We start from the raw sequence: 18,484 nt of genomic DNA on the forward strand, positions 1-18,484 counted from the left end.
GACAGGGTTTACCAAAGGTTGTTAGCTGCCATGTGGATGCTATAACTCAAACTCAGGCTTTCTGGAAGAGAGCCCCATCTCCAGCACTTTTCCCTTTAAACAAAACAAAACAAAAACTTGTCACTAGTACTCAATATACTCATTTTGTAATTTATAAACTATATACCTTGATAGCACTTACTTTAAACTGGATTTGTTCGCCGTTAAGATATGCCTTCATATTTGAGTGTTTAAATAAGAGCTATTTATCACATGCATCCATTACTCCTTTACAAGGTTTTTTTTTTTTTTTTTTTTTTTTTTAGCACACCTTAAACTGTGCTAAACACCTTAAGTTGACTATGATGGTTCTGAGGCACTGATTAAAAAACAAAAAAAATCTAAGTTTAAGATTATTCGGACTCCTCCCCAATTTCAAATATCTGTAAAACATCTTCATGCAGTTCTAAATTCGAAAATAATTTTTAAATAAGGGCCTGTAAGATGGCTCAACAGGTAAAAAGCACCTGCCACCAGGCCTGACGACTGGGAATCTGCATTAGGGAAAGGAGAGAACTGATTCTCGCAAATTGTCCTTTATGTTCAAGGCATGCGTACAAACTGAATGCTTAAAATTCAAGAATAAAAGATACCACAAATCTCATCAGACTAGAATGGAAGTTTCCATTTATGTGGCTTAAATAGAACTTCAAACCGATTTGAACCTGAACTAAACAGTGCACGGGCCTGACCTGGGATTGGGATAATCACAAAGAAAGCTCCTCTTTGTTGTTGGGCCCACGACTAAGAAGCCGCAGGCTGAACCTTACGCGGCGCGGCGTTATAGCCACGGCGCGCGTTCCCCCACTTCCTCCCGAGGTCCGAAGGGTTTTCCCATCATGCTAAGGGGGCGCACTTGGCCCCAGAGTGCACTGCGGGTGCGTGCGCGCGCGCAGGCCCACCCCCGAGCGACCGCGGGAAAATTCCAAGTACGTCAAAACAGAAAAGCCACAGGGAGGCTACGCCAAGTTTTCAAGCCGCAAAACCCGGGCGGTGGCTTCTTTTCCGCCGCGGCTAAGTCTGCTGAGGCAGCTCTGGGTGAGGACCACCCGGGGAGGCTTCCTGCTGGGGTAGGGAAGACTCGCGAGAACGCGCTCCCGAAGGCCTTGGGGTCTGAGGCGGGAAGGTAAGGAATCACGGTGGGCGGGTACGGACCCCGGAAGGGAGGGGCAAGAGGCGGGGCCTGGTGGGAGGGAGGCGGGTCCAAGACAGGACAGAAGGCGGGACTAGAGTCAGGTGGGAGGTGGGGGCCGACGGTGAGGGGCGTGGTTAAGCGGGAGTTGAACCTGGCCTGGCGGAGGCAGGCACATAGCAATTGGCCTCTGCGGGAGCGGAGTCGATTTCGAGGGGGGGCTCCAGACATGTTGGGAGCCGCAGAGGTGCGGAGCCAACTGGAGAGGGGCCGGGAGAGGTGAGGCGGGGCGGGGCCGACGGTGAAGCTTAGTGTGGTTGGCACGGAGTGAGGGTAGAGGACTCCCTCCCTTACCTTTCGTTACCTCTCCCCCTATAATTTTATTATTATTATTTTTAACAAATCCTCTTCCTGTGAGTTCAGGGCTTTTAAAAGGACTGGAGCAAAGGTGAAGCTCCTTGCTCGGCATCCATTACAGCAGCCCGGCCTAGGGTCCCTAAGGACGCCCTCCCACAGCTGCTTGAATGACAGACCCAGGCCATTCAGGGCCTGAGAGCTTTAAGGGCGCAATGTGCAGTCTTGCTCTAACAGTTTTTAGGTGGTTGGGCGTGGAGGGGTTGCTGCACGAAAATCTTCGAACAGGCCAAGGAATGTACCATCAAGGACCTCTGTGTGCCTGGACTTTTCCTTTAGTCTGAGATGATTCGAAAGTTACCGTGCCTCAATTAATAAATCTAAGCGGGTGTGGTTGACATGCGTTATCCCATGGTGGATGGCAAGCTCACAAAGAACTGGCTTCTCTGTGTGTGTAGAGGCCGGAAGTGTTTTCAGGAGTGAGCCACCACTCTCCCTCCTCTTCCTTTTCCTCCTTAACCCCCTTTTCCCCGACTTTGCAAGCCCTAGGGTTATTTATACCCTGCTCTGCCTCCCCATCGCTGAGATCACAAGTGTGGGCTACACACTTAAAACCTTAAACACACGCCCAAGAAAGCAACAAATATGTATGTATTCTAGGGATAGAACTCATGTTCTCATGCTTGTGTGGCAGGCACCTTAGCGGAAATGCTAGGTCTCCAGCCCTTTGCCTTTGTTTGGGTGCCCATGTGAAGCCGATGCACATTTTAATGAATGCGGTTCTTAACTGCTTCCATATTTTGACAAATAGTTCCAACAACAATTACACAAATATGTATTTATAAAACCAACCTTAGGGAGGCCAGCCTGACGAGGAGGAAGCTGGAAGGGTAGTTTAGGCCACAGAGAGACCCCAAGGAATCTCACACAAGTGTTAGAACCACAGTGCGGGTGGTAGAGCCTCAGATCAGGCTAGAATTTAGCCTGAAATGCTCCTTAAAAAAATCTTAGTGTAGTTTATGACATGCATATTGTCTGCTGTTATTTACGGTTTTTGATTAGCTAACTTTTTAATGTGAAGGAATTCTTTTAAGGGACATAGTTTATTTCAGTGATTTGCTATGAGCTAAATTATTCTTTAAAGTATACCACCTCAGGAATTTTGCAACAATTATAGCAACAGAAATCTAATACACTCCTGTAGTAGAGTTCCTAAGAGGGAAATTATTTCAGTGTAACCAACAGAGATGAGAAAAGCCTAACAGAGATGCCCAGATAATTTTGAAAAGTCTTTTTCAAACTAAGTCCAAGCAATAATAGTGTAGTAGTAGTAGTTATGGTTATTATTATTGGAAAAAAGAGTACAAAGATTTAGGTAACAATATAGTGCTTGAGTGTCATGAGGGTCCCCCCCAACGTTTCACTGTGTAGCTCTGTCTTTCCTGGAGCTCACTCTGTAGACCAGGCTGATCTTGAACTCACAGAGATCTACCTGCCTCTGTCTCCCAAGTGCTGGGATTAAAGTCATATGCCGCTATGCCTAGCTTGAGTTTTTTTTTTTTTTTTTTTTTTCCTAAATATCAAACAACATTATTGTTGTTGTTTGGACTTAGTTTGAAAAAGACTTTGCAAAATTATCTGAGTTTCTGTGTTAGGCTTTTCTTGTCTCTGTTGGTTATACTGAAATAATACTGAAATACAGGAGTATATTAGATGTCTGTTGGTATAACTAAATGCCTGAGGTGGTATGCTTTAAAGAATAGTTAAAGAATAGTTTATTTAGCTCGCAATTCTAGGGAGTGAAGAAGGCAAAGCATTTGAATGGCTCTGGTCAGGGTCTCCAGATTACATATATCACAACATGGTAGGTAGATAGTATACTGACAGGAACATGTGCAAGAAGAAAGGTAACTGTGAGACAGGAAACAAGATAGATTTAGGAGCTGGGGTCTCTCTCTTATGATTCTACAATAACTAAATATGTAAATTTCCCTAATTAGGCCATAGCTCTTAAATAATCTCCTTTTAGGACACAAGTCCTCCTTAACACCTTAGCTTGGAGAGTCTGTAATGGGTCTTGATCATGCCTTTCTGAGCCTTTTCTGTTGTTACAAGAAAGACTCTTTGTATAAATCACCCTTCTCCTTAGATAGTGTCTTCATATATATCCCAGGCTGGCTTTAAACTCAACTGTCAGGCCTGTGTCATGGGAGTGCTAGGACTTTAGGCATGTACCACCACACATAGCTTTTAGAAATTGCCATTGAAGAAGTTACATACACTGTTTCTAAGCTAAGTGGTTTTTTCTAAGTGGTTTTTTGAATTGTTCTGTGATGGCCACAACTCAGATTCAGAATTCTTTTCATTACTTTGTAAAAAAAAAAAAATTATTTAATACCATTTTATGTGCATTGATGTGAAGGTGTTAGATCCCCTGGAACAGATAGTTACAGATAGTTGTGAGCTGCCATGTAGTTGCTGGAAATTGTATCCAGATATTTTGGAAGAGCAGTCAATGCTCTTAAACCACTGAGCCATCTCTCCAGCCCCTCTTTTCATTACTTTAATGGTTTCAGACATGCAAAGCTGTAGCCAGTTCTGGATCCATTCAATCTTAGACAAACCCTGGTTTGTTTTCTTATTTCTATAGATTAACCTTTTCTTGACAGTTTCACATTCATATACTGTGAAATAGGTACTGTGTCTGGCTTCCTTTTCCTAATTTAATGATTTTGAGAGTCACTCATGTATCAATAGTTTGGTTCTGTTCATTGCTCACGAGTACATTGTATGTGCCATGTTTGTATTTTCAGATGATGGACGTTTAGTTTGAGTTTATTTTAGTTATTGAGAATAATAGTTGTGTGGGGTTTTCTTTTTTCAAGGATGTGTTGTAAATTTAATCGTGTGGCCATTTATATTCCCAGCAGCAGTGTGTGAGGGTATTGATTCATCCTCACCAACACTTGTTTTCAGTGACACCCACCATAGTGGGTTCCTTACATTTACATAAGCCTTCCTGCATCAGCTTGTGTTTCCCTAAAGCACTGCTATGATGGCTTTTGACAGGCATTGTGTTAAACGAACTTCCAAATATCTCTGGGAGAATTGTAATCTCAACATGATTGTTCACTAGCTTATCATTTGTTTGGAATTATTTTATAATGTTATTAGTAAGTTTTAGTATGTGGAATTTGCCCTTTTGGTCACATCTATATTAAAGATTATTAATTTTTTGACAGGGTGACATGTGTCCCAATTGGCCTCATAACTATGTAGGAATGATTCCTTCTTCTGTCTGTCTCCTGAATACTGACATTACAGATGTGTTTTCACACTTTGGAGGTGTATTTTTTTTTTTACACCTTTGATGCTATTATAAACATAATTGCTTTAAAATTTTTATTTTTTTAATTGCCTGATACCAAAACATAGTTGATTTTGTATGTTGATCTTGTGTCCTGGACCCTTGCTGATGTTGTTTACTTTCAGTGGGTTTTTAATGCTTTGTGAGTTCGTAGGAATTTTTTTTTTTTTTAATATGGCATCATGTACTCTGTGAATCCAGTTACATCGGTATTCTTCATCTGATGCTTTCTGTTCTTCACCTTCAGTACAAGAGAGGGGGCATTAGGCTGAGTATCTCCCAGAGTTCTTTTTGGGTTGAGGGTGGCTTGCTTGTAGCTAGGCTGTTGTAGGTTCTTAGGACAGGTATTGGAGGTGAGACCTTTGTACCTGCTTGAGGCATTGACTGTTTATTGTCATGGTTGTCTTTTGACAAGTGTTGGACCTGGTGCAGAAACCGCTGATATGATGACTTCCTTGTGCACCATGGGCTTAGTTTGGAGTATAGTGGAGTATAGTGGAATCTAAACATGTTTTCTATTTTTTTCTGGGGTTGTGAAGGATTCCTGTTGTATTTTTAAAAAGGATTTGATAGAATTTGCATAATAAATCATCTTGGCCTAGGCTTTTCTCCATGGGAAAATTTCAACCACTCATTTTCTGCAGCATTGACTGCCCTGCATACACCTATGCAGCGACCCTTCCTTAGTTAGTGGAGCCGGAAGCTCTTCTGTCCCCATTCAGTCTTTGCCACTGTTAGTTCAGATCCTTTGGAACACAGGTATCAAGGATGCAGCATCCTAGGCCCCATGGCCAGCAGGTTCTACAGGAGAGACTGGATGGAGAGTTAGGGGAGAGTAGATGGTGTCCCACAATGTGAAAGCCCTGGACCACTAACAGGAGAGGATACTTGGAAGAAAGAAGCCATGAGGCAGGTCAAGGTAGTACCTGATGCTTCTCTGTGGACCACATGAAGAATCTTCTGGGAACATGATTGCTTTTATTTTAGTCAAGGGGTGGGGGGAATATATATATATATATATATATATATATATATATATATATGTACATACGTACACGCACACACACACGGGCATTCTCTACCTGTTAAGAGACCATCTCCTCTGGTTACAGAAGCACTGAAAGGGTTGATGGCCTTGGTCAAGTGGGTCTGATAATTTTAGGAAGTAGACCAGATAGAGGCCCGGTAGGAAGAATTACAGGTTACAGAGGAGTACTCATGATAGCAAAGGTAGAGAGCATATAGTGAATTAATTTCTTTGAGTTTTCTCCCCTTTAGCCTGTAGCCCATGTGAAATGAGAGTGTGTGTCAACACTGACACAAAGACATATTTTTGGTGGCTGAATTGGGAATGTGGGTGACATCAGTTTGCCAGAGAGCATTGGATTTGAGACCTCAGGGGTTTGTGCCCATAGTTTGTAACTGGAGTAGTGATAAAGGATGCACAAGAGGAGCATGTTTTTATTATTCTTTGAAGTGGAGGAAGAGGGAACATGGGGAAATGGGCGTAAAGCCCTTGTGTATGTGTGCATGTTTGTGTGTGAATGGAATTTATTTGCCTCCTCAACTGAGGCTGTGAATGCTCCTGTAGAAGTGATCTGATCATTTGAGGGTGGTTCCCTTAGATTTTGGACCTGGCAGGGGATTGGAGTGGCCCTTCTCTGCAGCAGTGTGGAGATGCAGAGAAGCAAGGTACAGAGAAGAGACAGCCTGGGATGTGAAGGAACTCACTCTGTAGAGCAGGATGGTTTCAAACTCAGCAATCTACCTGCCCCTGCCTCCTGAGTACTGGGATTAAAGGCCTAAGCCACCACAGTCTGGCTGAGAGAGGATTTTCATTTAATTTGACAAAAGATGTAGCCAGGCAAGGGACCAGGTTGATTGATGTCAAAAATGCTGTCTGAGAAAGATTAAAAGGTTTTAAAATTCATTTTAAGCCTAAATAAATGGTGTACATTTCTTTGTATTAGGGGCATGATAGGGCATTTCTTTGAATTGAATAATGGAGGGCTCATCTGTTGTAGGTGACTATTAAAATTTGCTATTGATTGATCTTCTGGTAACACTTGCTGTTAATCCTAAACAGCTGTATAACCAAATCACCACACAGATACTGGGTTTATTTAGTTAACCTAGAAGGGGCAATAGTTACTCCCTCCTAAACCTCCAAGCCCTCATAGTTTCCTAACATTTAGGTTTCCCATTATACTTGCTTTTTGTGAAATATTATGTCCAGTCCATCTCCACGTAGTTCCAAGATCTCTCCTCTAGCTCTCTCTCCTAGCTCTCTCTCCCTTTCTCCTCTCACTCATTTCCTGCCCTCTAGCTCCTCCCCTCTTTCTTGTCCTCTGGCTCCTCCCAGCTCAACATTGTATCTAGTTGCTTTATTTTGGCCTGTTTACACAAGAATTGAGACAGGATGCTTAGAATGGGTATCTCAATGCAATATCTGGATTGAAACCAGAAAGTGGGGGGCGGGAAGAGGGGGAGAAATCAGCATTTGAATGAACAAGGGTAAGGTGTATACATTTTAAAAGAACACTATACCAACACTTATCCCTGGGTGGAATAGTATATTGTTGTTGAAGCTCCACTCTTCCTTCCATTAGTAAATATTGAGGGGCCCAGTGATGGACTTCTTTGCAAAGAGCTGGGAGAGAGTGGTAGCCATCGCAGCATAGGTAGGGCAGAAACCCATGTTTTGTTAGGGTAATGGTTATCAATTTGTCCTAGGAATACTACTGGGCTAATAGCAAAACGAGAGTGATTCTAAATAGCCATTGTATATCAGAGAGCAAAATGGCATTAGTATTGGGTTGTTTTCCTAAGGTTTGTAGAGCTCTCTCCCTGCCATTTCTGATTATAACCATGTGTTCATCCACCTCAGTTGGAATTCTAGGTGCACTGCTCACTGGGGTGTGAAGCCATTCCAGTGCTCCTTGAGGCTGGTACAGTGCTCAAGAGTAGGGGAGGAGTTAAAAATAAGGAGCTATATTGGCATTGTTGGATCATGCCTAGTGAGTGCCATGTTCTTTAGGGCTGCATTAATGGCATCTAAAGCCTTAACTGCCACAGAAGAGAGAGCTCTTGGGGAGAAGGGTTTTTTAAATTTCCTTTTAGGAGATCAAAGAGACGCTGCAGAGTACTGGTCGGGAGGAAAAGCCATGGTCAAAGCCAATTAAAGTTTCCCAGAAAGCTCTGGAGGGAGTAGAGAGTTAAGGTTTGCCGGAAGGAAAGGGTGGGTTTAAGAAGGCATTTCGAGGTGAGGGAACTTTTCTTTCTCAAGAATGGAATGGGTGGAGTAAGCTGTGTTTTGTGAGGAGTTATTTTAAATTCTAGGGAGGATAGGGAAGGTATTAATTGATCCTTAAGTTGTTAGGGGGAGGTGGAAGAGTCTCCCCACACCAACATATCATACATATAATAAAGTATGGAGACCTTTGTCTAAGTAAGGTTTTACTTATTATTATTGTGTTTATTACTACTACTACTACTATTATTTTCCAGACAGGGTTTCTCTGTGCAGCCTTGGCTGGCCTGGACTCACTTTGTAGACCATATGAACCTCAAACTCACAGAGATCCACCTGCCTCTGTCTCCCCAAGTGCTGGGATTATAGGTGTGTGCCACTGCTCCCGGATCAATGTAAGGTTTTAATGAAGTGGCAACAGCCTCTTGGGGGTTAGTGGGACTGTTTGCTATTCCCTGAGGAAGAATTGTCCATTCATATTGTGAGGCTGGCTCAGAGTTGTTAGTGGGGGAAGGGAAGTTTACTGAAAAGCAAAGCGTTCACAGTCTTGAGGGTGGAGAGTTACAGGAAAAAAATCAGTCTTTAAAGTCTGTTGCTAATAGAGAGTTGGTAGAAATAGTGGAGTTGAAGGGTAGTCCCCTTGGAGAGAACCCAGACTCCCGTGGATTTATTAATTGCCCTTAAATCTTGTAGCAGTCTCTATCCCCTTGAACTCTTTATATCGAACGCAGGAATGTTCCATGGAAGGGAGAATATGTTGGAGCAGAAGCTGTTCTTTTACTAGTTGTGTGAGTGCTTCAAGTTTCTCCCCAATAGAGGCTATTGTTTAACCCAGACTGGCTTGTTAGAAAGCCAGTTGAGGTAGGGAGTGTTATATTTAACAGTGGCCCTTAGAATTGGGGGTGATTTGGAGAATTTTTAAGGTTTATAGCTATCATTATGGGTATAATTATTTACTCTACTGTAATTTTCTTGAGGCTGACTGATGAGGGTTACTCTTAGAGATTCTAGAATATCACTTTCTAGAAGATTGGTGGTAGTACTGGAAACCAGGGGTATTGTACTGCCCATGGGGCTGTTAGGGGTCCCATTTTAGGCTTGTTTGCTGGTAAAGGCAAGGGACCAGCTTCCTCTGCCTAGAAGCTGGGGCCAGGAATTAGCTCCCAGTCTTGTGGGACCTCTTGTTGCCTTAAAATTGTTTTATCTGCTCCAGTATCAATGAGGCATTTGAATGGCTTCTCACTTGTTTTTATGGTTATTTTTTTGTTGGGAGACTTCTGAGATGCTGGAAACATCTATGGGAACAGTTTTCCCTTTTATTGTTGGGACCAAGGGCTGCCCTGTTTTAAGTTTAAATGCTTTAGTGGCTTGCCATTCTTGTCATCACAAGAGTGACAATCCCTCCTCCAGTGGAAGCTCTTGCTGCACTGGGGACAGACTGTCTTGGGAGTGGTGGCATTTTTGGTGGAGGCGATCACTTCAGGGCATTCAGCTCTCCACTGTCCCTTTTCACCATGCTTAAAGCTAGCTGTTTCTGTTTTTATCACTGCTTTGAAGGCCTGGGCAATGGAAGTAGCCTGATGGGATGCTGTCCCAGGATCCTGAGTGACCACAACCCATCTATCATAGTGCTCATCTTTGAGGCCTTGGCAGGCGAGTCTGTACTTAGAAGTCATGCCTTCCCAAATTATGTTTTTAAGAAAGAGGTCTCTGGTTGCAGGGTCGGGAATTTTTCTTTCTAAGCTTGTTTTAGTTCTAAGAATAAGAGAGTTGTCTCTCCCAGCTTTTGGCAGAGGAAAAGGAGGAAAGAGGTAGGGTCTTGTAAGCTGGAGGGTGAGGTGATTCTGTCCCAGGCTTGGAGTGTGCAAAGAGCACCTGGTTGTAATAGCCTACTGGCTGAGCTGCCTGCTGGGCTCCCGTGGAAAAGGCTTCCTGGCCAAAAAGCTCCTCATATCCCCATGTATTATAATTTTTGCTGGAGGCATTCGTTTCTGTGGAGGGCTCATTGCAGGTAAAGCAGGCCAGTCAGACAGGAATGGTAAAATATCTTGCCACTCCTGAGGTGTGTTTAAAGTGCTGATTTGACTTTGGAGGAGAGGATTTAGTCTAAGGGGCTTGGATCCCTTCCTCCTTGACTCCCTTCCTGAGCTCTTTTACGTTTCCAGCCTGAGCCTTCAGAGGCTTTGCCTGGGTGGGGTGGACATTAGCTGGGAAACTGAGTCACCGGACTCAAAGTGGAGTCCCAGAGATTGCAGAGCTGCTTGGTAGTGGAAGGAGGGGTTTAGTGAGGAATGTCCTGTGGTGCAGTGTAGGAAGGTGTAAGGCAGATTGTGTGTGGCCAGGGTTTGCTGAGGCTGAGGAAGCAAATTGTTTGTGGAATCTCCTCTGTAGCCTTTTGTAGAGCTACTAGATCTGCAACCGGACACTCATCATCATCAGGGATTTGGGCAGAACGTTGGGGACCTTTTAACATCGCCAAGGAGTATCCTTGGCCAGAGGATACTGTATTGTGTCCTTCCCTGTCACTGTGCTCAGTCCCATTCAATGTTGTAAAACCGAGAAGTAAGAGAGAAGGAAAAGATAGACTGCCAGCTCTTGTACAGAGAGGCAAGATCTGGTGGGGCTGATGTCCCTCTGCAGGAATTCCTCACCTTCTTTCTGTGTATCCTAGTGCTCTCTTTAGGCCCCATATTGGGCACCAACTGCCCATTACTGTTGGTAATCACAACCAGTGGATCCTGATAGGGGGAGTGAGGCAGGAACAGCTGGAAGAGAGACCTCCAGTGGCTTTATGTGAGAAACAGACTTCCTGAGAATCATGCTTCAGTGAGACAGCTTGTTTAATTGGGGTGGTGAGGGGAAACAAAGGCTATTTAAACATTGGGGGAGTGGGTAGAGGCCTTTGGGATGACTGTACATCATTGGCTTGAGCCAAGGTGCTGAGGAAGCCTTATTTGCATAAAGAGGAATTCCAGGTGCTGCTGGATGTTATAAGGAGAGAGGAAGTTTAGCCTGTAACCTGGTGGCCAGGCTATGTGACCACCTCAAGGGTGGCAGAAGTGGTAGCTGTAAGGCTTTGTGACCAGGATATGCAGGCCCAGGGTAGGGAGGGAGCAGTCCTACTCCTGCTGATCTCAAAATGAGATTTCCAGATTTTGGATGTGTCTCCACCCCGCTCTTGCTCTGGAATGGCTCCCTTGGTCACATGGCTCTTTGGTCCCACATATCACTTTAGCTTCTGTTTTTTTTTTTCTGTAGTATAAGTAATAGTTGCTGGAGTATAATAGTCTTCAACTTGGTGGCATTGTCATTAGTGTCACACAGCTCCAGATGTGAGCTTTCCCTAGTGCAGTGAGCCTTTCCTGACTCCCTTTGTTACCTACATTCTATTTCATTTGATTTTAATCTCAGTACCAGGTGTGTTTTGTGTAGTCCTTGGCCATCTGCCCTGACATCTTTACCATTGACTCTCCAGCTCCTTTCCCAGGTATGGCCCTTAGAAGTGAGTGTAAATAATGGTGGTCCTTGTGTCCTTACAAGTACTCCAGGATAGGATGTCCACACAACCCTAGGCTGGGGTTTTGAAGTTGTTACTTGTCTTGTAAACTATGGTCTAGGGATCTGCTCTCTTTTCTATGGGTGATGGCAGCTGCTGCTTCTTCTGCTTCTTCTCTGACACTCTTCCCGTGTTATTGTATTTCTGGAGTATTAAGATTTCCTGGTTAGTCATTATCCTTTACTCATTCTTACTTTCTCCTCTCCATTTTTGCTTCTCTAGGCGCTTCCATTATTTTAACCTTATCAGAGTGTCTTTCCTCTTGAGTCTTGTGATTGAAGTTTTCAGTTGGATTGGGGGGCTAGACAGGTGAAGGGAGGGGGCATAAATATGCTACGGTCTGATCTTATCTAGAATGAAATGATAAGGAGCCTATTTCCTTTATCATTCCTCTTAAAGAGTAGTATCTCCCTGGTCTCTGATAGCAAAGCTTTCATGTGATGACCCTGTGGCGGATGACTGCATTTGTGACTGAGCAGGAAGACCAGTGCTAGGAGAAGCTGCAAGGTAAAGGAAGCAGCAGGGCAGCCTGTCGTGGACATGGACTGTGTGGTCTTTGTTTTGAAGAAAGGTTAAGATGAGGTTCCTGGGAGGCATTAGATGTGGACAGTGTCTCAACTTGGTTACCTTTTACTAAAGTGGGCTTGTGAGTACAGGGGTGTTTATCTGTTAGCTGTTACTTACCATTGAGGCATGGGTCACACAGGATTTCTTAAAATAGGCTCTTCTCTTAGGGAAAATCCTAGTTAAAATGAAATATCTCAAGTTTTAGTACAAATTTTAGGGATTTCAGTCAATTTCAGAAGCTGGTTATTAATTGTCCCCAGTTCTGCACACTTGTGTGGGAAGACCCTTACTGTTAAGTACAGTTAAAAGTAGAGAAGACAGTATATGTCCGTATCATCAGACTTACAGTGGTTTTTATTTTTATTTTTATTTTATTTTTTGCTTGTTAATGCTTGAGTGAAAAAAAAAGCCTACTTTTGGAATGTGACTGAAATTTAGAATCTTATTCAAAACCATTCAAAACCAGTACCTGGACCCCAACATAATCACTGAGTTGTATAGTGTTTGAAGCTCTGATGTTCATGTGTGTTGGGTAGGCTCCTGGCTTGTGTCACAGGCAAGAATGATTCTGAACTTCAGTTTGTGGTTGCTTTGCTGCACAGGTGATTGATGTCCATACCAAATTGACTAAATAAGAGGTGACTGGAAGAAGAGTGAGTGTGCCTGTTGGTTTCACTGATTTGTATTTATTTTGGATGACAGTAGCTTTCCTGAACGTGGCAGACTAAACAGGAAGCTACCGGTGAGAGCAGCGAGGGATAAGCACACCTCTGCTGCCTGTCACAGGTCTGTGAACGCGTCTTAGCAGAACCAGGCCAGTTCTTTCTAGGCAAAAGGCTTTGTACCTTACACAGCTGTTGTCATAGCTAACTATTTATCCACTTCCCTATGTCTACAGACCAACTGTACCCTCCATCCTTTGTGGGACCAGGAACTGGGGGAAGAGGAGTGAGTCCATACAGAATCCCAGGAACCAGACTTCATAGACCAGACTCAAAGGTGCAGATCTAACTCTGTTGTCCAGTGTTACCAGCCTTTAAATGATTGAAAGGCCAATCAGACCATCCCATGCTAGCCTCAAGCACAATCAGTCAGGTTGGTACGACTATAAGGAAATGTGGGAGGTGGGGGGGGGGGAATCAAGGTCACCTCAGGAGACTTCCGTAAAGAAGGGGAAAGCAGTCACTGCCCTAGCCTCAGATCCATCTTGAGACGTCACTAGTGTGTTAGGAGTCCCTAGTGGGTTAACACTGTGTGCAGTGGATCATGATCTTTTGAGGGGTCCTAGGAGTTGCTGGTTCTTCACTCACCATTTTCTATGGGCCTCTAAAAGGCTTACCTTGACATTCCCACAGTTCCTCTTACACTCTTTTGTTTGGTTCTTCTGCTCTCATGTCTGAGTTAACTCATCCCATCATGTGGCTTTCGTTACCTTGTCTTTGGTGGTGCTTTCCAGGACCATTTGATTAGCTTTGTTTTCTGACCTGTGTTTATCCATGTAGGCCTCTGCTTAATTGGATTTTTTCATTTGGATTCCACAGTGTCTTGCATTTACCATATGTCAAGATGTCTTTCTACCCAACTAAGTTTCTGCCCTTATTTTCTCTGTAAGCACCTGGTTTTTTAATCAGGAACTCAAGCAGCATCCTTAACTTCATTCTGTTGATTTCTGAAACTATTTAACCTAAACATAAAATATTCTACCTCTTAGGTACAGCTGATTTTAACTTGTGATGGATTATGATCTTGTCAGCCCATTACAAAATGAAAATGATTGTAAGTTGAAGTTGTATTTAATACAGATGTATTTAATGCCTCCTGGGACAGCATAGTCTAACAGTCCAGCAGCACATTAGAATGAATTGTCTTTCTTGTAGCATGGCAGCCTGGGGGCTGTTGCTGTCTTCTGTGCTCAGATTAGCAAGAAAGGATCACATTTGTATAGCTAGCCTGAGAAAAGATCAGCCCTTGGAAGGCAGAGACAGGAGAATAAGGAGTTCAAGGTCACCCTGGACTACATGAGACCCTGCATGAAAACCAAACCAAAAGATTGGTTTGGCTCTGTGGGGTCTTTTGTTGCTACATATGAACTTTATGATTGTTTGTTTTCTCTATTCCTTTGAAAAATATTCATGAAATTGATAAGAGATTGTACTGAAGCTGTAGACTGACTTGGGTAGAATGGACATTTTAATAGTGTCCTAATTTCTGACCAAGAGGGATTATTTTGTCTCTTTTTCAATGTCCATCATCAACACTGAACCACAGTCAGTGTATAAACCTTTCGCCTAAGTTAAATTCATTTAAAATGTTTTTGCGGTATTGTAAATTCAAATTTAAAAACTTTTTTGAGTAGATCTTATTCATGCACAGAAATGCTGCTGGTTTGTCTGTTGCCTTCATGCAACTTTACAGAATCAGTTTTCAGTTCTAGGAGGCTTTTGGGATTAATTTTTCTCTGTATAGAGGTATGCCATCTGCAGATAAAGGCATTTTTACTTTTGATTTGGTGCCTTTGCTTTCTTCCTTTCCTCAACTTGTTGAAATTAGGTATTGAGACTGGGCACCTTTGCCCTGTCCTGGTGGTAGAGGAAAGCTTTTATCTTTCTGTGTTGGCTGTGATGTTCCATGGGACCCCTGTCAGGCGTGGCCTTTATTGTGTCAGTGTTCATTCCTCTGTACCTACCAGTTTTCATTATGAAAAGATGGTGATATGGTAACTTACCTCTTCTACATTAATCAGTATTGTCACATGCTTTTTGTCTTTTGTCCTAGAGATTATAAGCTGCATTTATAGATATGTGGATATTGAATCCAGGATTCACTTCTTCATGGTATATAGTCCTTTTGATGGAGTACTGAATACTACTATTTTAAAAAAAGATTTTATGTGTATGAGTGTTTGTTTACATGTATGTCCATGTACCATGTGCATGCAGTGTTTGTGGGGGCCAGAAGTGGACATCAGATCCCCTGGAGCTGGAATTTCAGTTGTAAATCACCATACAAGTTCCAGAAACTGAATCCAGATCCTATGTAAGAGCTTCCAGATCTCTTAACTTGGGAGCCATATATCCACCCCCTGTTTACTAGTATTTGAGGATTTTTGTATTTCTAAGTTCATTCTGAATATTGGCCTATAATTTTCTTTTCTTCAAGTGTTTTTGTCTTACTGTGGCATAAGACAATTCTGGTCTTTGGAAATGAGTTTGGAATTGTTCCTTCCTCTTCACAGTTTTGGAATACTGTGAGGAAGATTGATATTAACTGTCCTTTAAGTACTTGACATTTTCCAGAAGAGCCTTCTGGTACTAGGGGGAGCTTCTGCTTACTGAATCAATGTCTTTACTTTTATTGCTTTGCTTACATTTTCTGGGTTTTGGTTTGTTTGTTTCTATTTTTTTCATGATTCAGTCTTACAGATTTGGGTTAATTCAGTTCCTGAGATTATATAATTTGTGGGTCATAGCTTTTCACAGTATGTTCTTACAGTCCAGTGTGTATATTTCTATTTACAATTCCTCTTCATAATTTCAATTGAGGCTGCCTCTATTTTTCACATTAAAGGCAAGGTTTTTTTTCAATTTTGTTTATCATTTAAAAAATATTTAAAAAAATTAGCATGCAAACTGATGCATTTTTGTGCATATGTATCCTTACCCTTTGTTACTGTTCACCTTTCACTCTGTGTGCTAGTACTGTTTAGATACTCCTTTTTCTGGTTTGATGTCACATAAAGCTCACTACCCTCTCTTGTCCTCTTTTTTCTTCCTTTAAAGGCCTCTTGTCCCCTTGTCATATACCCTTTTCAATTTTCATGCCCTGTACATATAGGTTTGCATATATAAATATAAAAATAATATTATTCCAGGGTCCCTATATGAGACAGAACACACCATTGTCGGAATCTTGCTTAATTCGCATTATTTTACCTCTACCTCTGTCCATTTTCCTGTGACTTTTTCATTCTCTTTTATAGCTGAATGAAGTTCTTATGCTTATGTATACTGTTCCTTTGCCCACTCATTTTCTTACGGACAGCTGCGCTGTGTGGGTGGTGCAGCAGGAGCTTGGATGCTCAGCTCTCTGGAGCACTTACTTGAGTCCTCAGGCCTGTGTGTTGGAATGGATGGCTGGGTGAGTGGTGATTCTGCTTTTAGTTTTTTTGAGAATGCTCTCCAGGAGCATCACATGCTCTTAACCACTGAGCCACCTTGCTAGTCCCTCCTACCAGATATTCTAAAGATTCAAAACAATTTTCTAGAAGTCTGGATATTTTGAGGACCTTTGAAAAGTTGTAGAAAATATACTAGTAAAATATAAAAACAGAAACTATAGACTGAATGATACTCCCAAGGGAGACTAAAACAGTGAGGAAAGGAGTCATTGGGAACAAGAAAAAGAAGTATAATATATAAGGCTGACCAGAGGGAAGCACTGGGCACAAATACCCAGGTAGGCTGAATGGAATTGCAAAGGATATGCTTGGTAACAGATCAAGAGGGCCAGAGTTAAGCACATTGCATCCATGCACCATGTTTTTCTATTGTGAAAACATGATCAGTGTGTCTTTGGCCTACCTTCCAGTTTGCTTTTATAGTAATCTTAGTCTTTTATGGTCCCAAGTTAGGTAAAACTGGACTCTTGGCTTTGCTGAAGGAAGAATTTCAGGATGTGCCAGTATAAAGCAGAGTTAGAATTTATTAAAAAACATTTTTTAGGGCTGGCAAGATAGTAAAAGTGCTTGATATACTAGCCTGATAACCTGAGTTGATCCCTGAAACACACAATGAGAGGAGGAGTCAACTCCCTAAAGTTGTTCTCTCACCTATACACACACACACACACACACACACACCCCACACTAAATAGAAATATATTTGGTAAGTATTTTGGAGTTCTCAATCTTCAACTGATAAGAGTCAAGAGGTTTCAGCTACACTGTAGGAGACACTGCCTTCCTTTCCTTGGTCCCATGTCCATAATTTTCCTTTCCTTTTTATCTGACTTGTTTGGTTCTCGGGTATTTGGGGAGACAAATAAAATAGGTATTTGTGTTATTTATAACCATGAAGATCTATCACAACAAGTAGTTACTGTACCAGTCAAAGCTGCTTTGTGAGGCCTGAGAATGTCTAAAACATAATCAGCAGAGTTATAATATTAGCAATTTATTTTAGCTGAAACAACCTGCTTTACTGAGAGTAAGAATGAGTTTGGATAAAAGGAATTTTTATTCTATTTATTGTTTTAAATTAATAAAGAGTCTTTCCAGGTTCATTAGAGATAGGCTTTTTAGATGATGAGGGAGGGTGGGATAGGAGATACAGCAGCAGCCCACAGAACAGAAAATTCCTTGCATTTAAGACTTCAACAGGTGGGTAGGGGTCTCTTAGCTTAGAGGATGGGGTCTTGGAATTTAGAAGATTAGTGAAGGCACTTGATAAGATAGATTTAGGAAGCTAATCCCATAGTCCCATTCTGCTTTGCGGCTGTTACATGGTAGACTTTTATCAGCTTAAGGAGGGTACTAGATAGATACAAGGTATGGGTGACCCCCTCTACAGAGGTGGTCTCTGCAATCTAGGGTTCATTAGTATTAAATGCCAAGCCTCTTGTTTTTGTGTTAGAAATCCCTGTCCTAGTATAGCTCTTGGCGAAGTGAGAACTTAAATCTGTGCTGCTGAAAAAGAAGGTTTGGATTTCTTAATAGAAATTATGAGGATATGGAGGGATGGCTCAGTATTTAAAAACACTTGCAGAGGACTACAGTTCTCTAGTACTTACGTGGTGGTTCACAACCATAACTCCAGTTCCAGGGTACCTGATGCCCTCTTCTTATCTCCTAGGTGCCAGGTACACATGTGGTGCACATAATAATACTCCCTGTGAGCAGAGAGCAATGGCAGAGTGAATAAGGAATACAGCTTCACACAGGTAATGTGGGCTCCTTTTTAAACCAAGGGATTTGAAGTTGAAATTGTGGAAAGTGTTTGCTTGTGAGTGTGTGTGTGCGCTGTGTTTGTGAATGTGTGTGTGGTGTATGTACACCTATGTACCTGTATGTATGAGTATGCATACTCGTGCAATATAGCGACCACCAAGACTCAAGAATCCTAATTCTGCCCTCATAGTGCTGGGGTCACAGGCGTGTGTACACCCATGCCTCAATTTTTAAACATTAATTTCCTCATATATGTAGCAGGATTGCAGGGACTG

The 18,484-nt window shown here is 42.3% G+C and overlaps 1 protein-coding gene across 8 annotated transcripts in view; it reads left to right on the forward strand.

Annotated features, from left to right (window-relative positions):
* The first annotated feature begins 977 nt into the window (after window positions 1–977).
* Window positions 978–18,484, forward strand: part of Fancc (FA complementation group C) — a 154,507-nt gene continuing 137,000 nt past the window's right edge. For 2 of the 8 annotated variants that reach the window (XR_008719058.1, XM_055597969.1), the window contains exons 1-3: window positions 1,337–1,450; window positions 13,164–13,360; window positions 18,115–18,202. The gene's annotated coding sequence lies outside the window, so the exon portion shown is untranslated. Of the gene's footprint in view, window positions 1,166–1,336; window positions 1,451–13,163; window positions 13,361–18,114; window positions 18,203–18,484 lie in introns of those variants that run through there. The other 6 variants (XM_055597970.1, XM_055597973.1, XM_055597971.1 and 3 more) reach the window with 6 other exon arrangements.

This window comes from Psammomys obesus, unplaced genomic scaffold (assembly GCF_907164565.1).
Source record: "Psammomys obesus unplaced genomic scaffold, mPsaObe1.curated_primary_1811, whole genome shotgun sequence".
Lineage (NCBI taxonomy): Eukaryota > Metazoa > Chordata > Mammalia > Rodentia > Muridae > Psammomys > Psammomys obesus.